Genomic DNA, 3,468 nt, shown 5'->3' on the forward strand with positions numbered 1-3,468 from the left:
AAAAAAACAAATAGTTTGTTAAAACTTGCCAATATGTGGTCCGATTATAATTTTCCAATAGGGCGTAAAACAAATATAGAAGACTGTAAGTTAAAAGGTGATAAGTCTATTTTTTCTATTTTACAGGAAATGAATTTACCTTGAATTTAAAGGAATTGAATAATTAATGTTTTCAATGAAATGCGTATACATCGTTTATTAAAAATGTAAATATCATATAAGTATGTACAGTCACCCACAGAAGTATTCGTAATTTAGCTTTTTCACAATATTCCAAATGTTTTCCATCATAAATCTTTTTTCGCTAATTTTCATTTAAAATATAGCTCATTCTATACGAAAAACCATATAAGTGATTCTTGCAAACTTTGTACAAAATTCATACAAATGAATCAAATTTAAAAAAATTTCATAAAAATTTCAAACTTTTTATTCAGAATTTTTAGAAAAATTTTCAGTAAGCAGTTTTGTAGCCCGTTAAATTTTAGTATGATAAAGTGCAAGTTTCAAGCAGCTTAAAATTACCGCTGATTTTTTATAATTTTTTTTGTCGAGAGTGTTGCGCATTTGATTCCATGGCATGAACAAAATCAATTTTTTGTACAAAGTTTGCAAGAATCATTTATATGGTTTTTTGTATGGAATGAGCTATATTTTAAATGAAAATTAGCGAAAAAAGATTTATGATGGAAAACATTTGGAACATTGTGAAAAAAATAAATTACGAATACTTCTGTGAGTGACTGTATATAGGTACATATTTACATATTTCTTTATTAATAATAATAAAACTAGCATTAAAATCAGTCTTGAAAATATATGCAAATTAAAATTAAATCCAAATGTACAAAATGTGCATCCAGTGATTTCTTTTAAAATATTAACAAAATTTTTCATGTTAAATGGTTTTCGTGAACTTTTTATTTATATCTGCGAGTGAAATAATAGCAGCAAACTTCAAAATTATGTTTTCCACTTATGTGTTTATTTATTTTTAATAATTTTCTTTGTTTTTGTTATTATTTGGCCTTATAACAATTATATTCAACAATTTTTATTGAGCTCGAGGCCGTTTTATAATGAAAATTTATTGTGGAAAAGCAACAATAATTTGCATGACAAACAAAACCGACTTCAAAAACAAAACCGACTTCAATTCTCATATAAAAATTTAAGATTATCGTTAATTTCTTCATGATCCAATTATCGGATCTAAAGAAAATTAATATGGGACCACCCTTGAGATAGGTGGTATCCGATAAAAAAGAGTTATCGAAATCGGTTAACGTGGTGCAAAGTTATGCGGTAACGTACATAAAAAAAAAGAAATATTTCGACGATCCTCCTCCTTTTTGTGAAGTCGGTTAAAAATAACACAGGACTTGTGTGGTTTTCCTCTTAAAAAACTAATTAGCTATTTAGGTACGTATAGGTACTACGCTATTAAAAAGATAATAAAAAATTGCATCACGAAAATTTTTCAAGAAAATAACTTTTATAATTTTTTCTTAGCTACCGCGCATTACTAGCGTTAACTTCGAAATTACATAAGTCCTTCTGATTAACTTAGTCTCATTATGAGTATTATTACTAACTATTGGTTTGTAAGTACAAATTTTATTCTAAATTAATTAATTTTTGGCTTTTCATGCAAATTCCTAAAATTCTAACATCTAAGTACATGTTATCAATAAAAATAAATCTCGGAGGGCTGGAGGAGAACCAAAGATGTACTTTAATTTAACATCATACCTAGATATTTAAAAAAATAACATAATTATTAGAAAGGGGAAAATTAGATTTCGCAGACCTGTGTAACCCAATAGAAAATAGGTAAATTTTCTACCATACTAAAAAATTCAAACGCCACTAAGTTTGCGCGCAAAAGAAAATCTGTAGTGCGATTCACTACGCTATTTTAACAACTCTTTTTATTGTTAAAGCAATTAAACGACAATTTTATCAATATAGCTATTCATTAAACGTTTCCTTAACAACATTCGTTAGCGCAAAATCAGCGCAAATCAGCGATAACAACGGCCGCTAATTTGACAACGTCTAGTTTGGTGTTGTTACAAAAAAACATAAATAATTCGAAAGCGCTAAAATAAAAAATTAAGTGAAAAAATGTCATTTGAGTACCTCGCTTATAGTTTGTCGCGTAGTCAGCAGCAGTTTAACGCATTGAGGGTGGATCGGCGTATATTGCGGAGTGCGGACAATCCGTTTGAATTGCCACCAACAGAGTTCCGGAAATTATACCGGCTAGGACCCAACTTGGCAGCCGATCTGGTTCAACGGTTGGAAGTGTATATAAAAGGCTCGAGAGTAACTGCCATATCCGCCGAAAAGCAGGTGAGGCACTAGATCTTTAAGCTTAGTGTACTTTTTATAACTTCTCTTGTATTTTCGAAGGTTCTGTCTACTTTGCGCTTTTATGCCACTTGGTGCTATCAACGCCCTGTAGGAGAGCGGTGGGGCATTTCGATGAGCCAGTCATCCATAAGCCGTTGTACTCATCGTGTGACAGAGGCAATTAACAACCACTTGTTTTTAACGGAAGTCAAGTTTCCTATGACGCAAATGGAACGCCAAGCTGCCAAAGAAGTATTTTCCTCAGCAGCTGCGCCTTTTGTGGGGGGAACTATTGGGGCGATCGATTGTACCCATATTTCTATTTTGGCTCCGAAAAAATAATGAGGAGGCGTACGTCAACCATCATGGATACCACTCATTAAATGTATGAATGGTAAGCAAATTGTTATGAAAGAAGATTATTGCATAATTACCACTGCTACATATGTATATTTACAGATATGCGACCCGAACTTGAAAATTTTAAACGTGAATGCGAAACATCTGGGAGCATGACATGACTCCTACATTTGGAGCTCCTCTGCAGTGCGGAGAGTGATGCAGCGTTCGTACGAGAATGGGAACCACAACTTGTTTTTAATAGGTAACGCTTAATAAATGTTAAAGTGTAACTCTAAAAAAATTTTTCCAGGTGATTCTGGATACCCCCTAGAGCCGTGGCTTATGACGCCGTTACCAAACCAACCGGAGGGGTCTCCTAAATTTCGCTATAATGAAGCGCTATGCAAGGCTAGGAATCCCATCGAAAGACTTTTCGGCGTCCTCAAAGGAACTTGGCGATGTCTTTCGCAACAAAGGGTTCTTTTGTACGATCCCGGGTTTGCTGCATAATATTCGTTTGGGAGAGCAGCAAACGAACGAACATTAAAACTTTGCAACCGAAAGTGGGGCAGACAGACTTCTTGATAACTCTAATTCGTCATCTTCCGCTGCGAAACGAATCCAAGATAGATTAATAGCTATCTTTTTTTCCTAATTACTTCTAGTTACTTAATCATTTTTTCTCCTTTAGACTGCGATCAAAATTTCAAATATATACCCAAATTATAGCCTGACCACATATTGACAAGTTTTAACGAACTATTTGTTTTT

At 33.0% G+C, this 3,468-nt stretch overlaps 1 long non-coding RNA gene across 1 annotated transcript; it reads left to right on the top strand.

Annotated features, from left to right (window-relative positions):
* Window positions 1-2,047: 2,047 nt before the first annotated feature.
* Window positions 2,048-3,447, top strand: LOC118752754. The gene is made up of 4 exons (XR_004994731.1): window positions 2,048-2,355; window positions 2,416-2,749; window positions 2,815-2,959; window positions 3,008-3,447. It is a non-coding gene; the product is annotated as an uncharacterized LOC118752754 (long non-coding RNA).
* The last annotated feature ends 21 nt before the right edge of the window (window positions 3,448-3,468 follow it).

The sequence above is a fragment of the Rhagoletis pomonella genome, unplaced genomic scaffold (genome assembly GCF_013731165.1).
Source record: "Rhagoletis pomonella isolate Grant_MI unplaced genomic scaffold, Rhpom_1.0 Rhpom_scaffold_01810, whole genome shotgun sequence".
NCBI lineage: Eukaryota > Metazoa > Arthropoda > Insecta > Diptera > Tephritidae > Rhagoletis > Rhagoletis pomonella.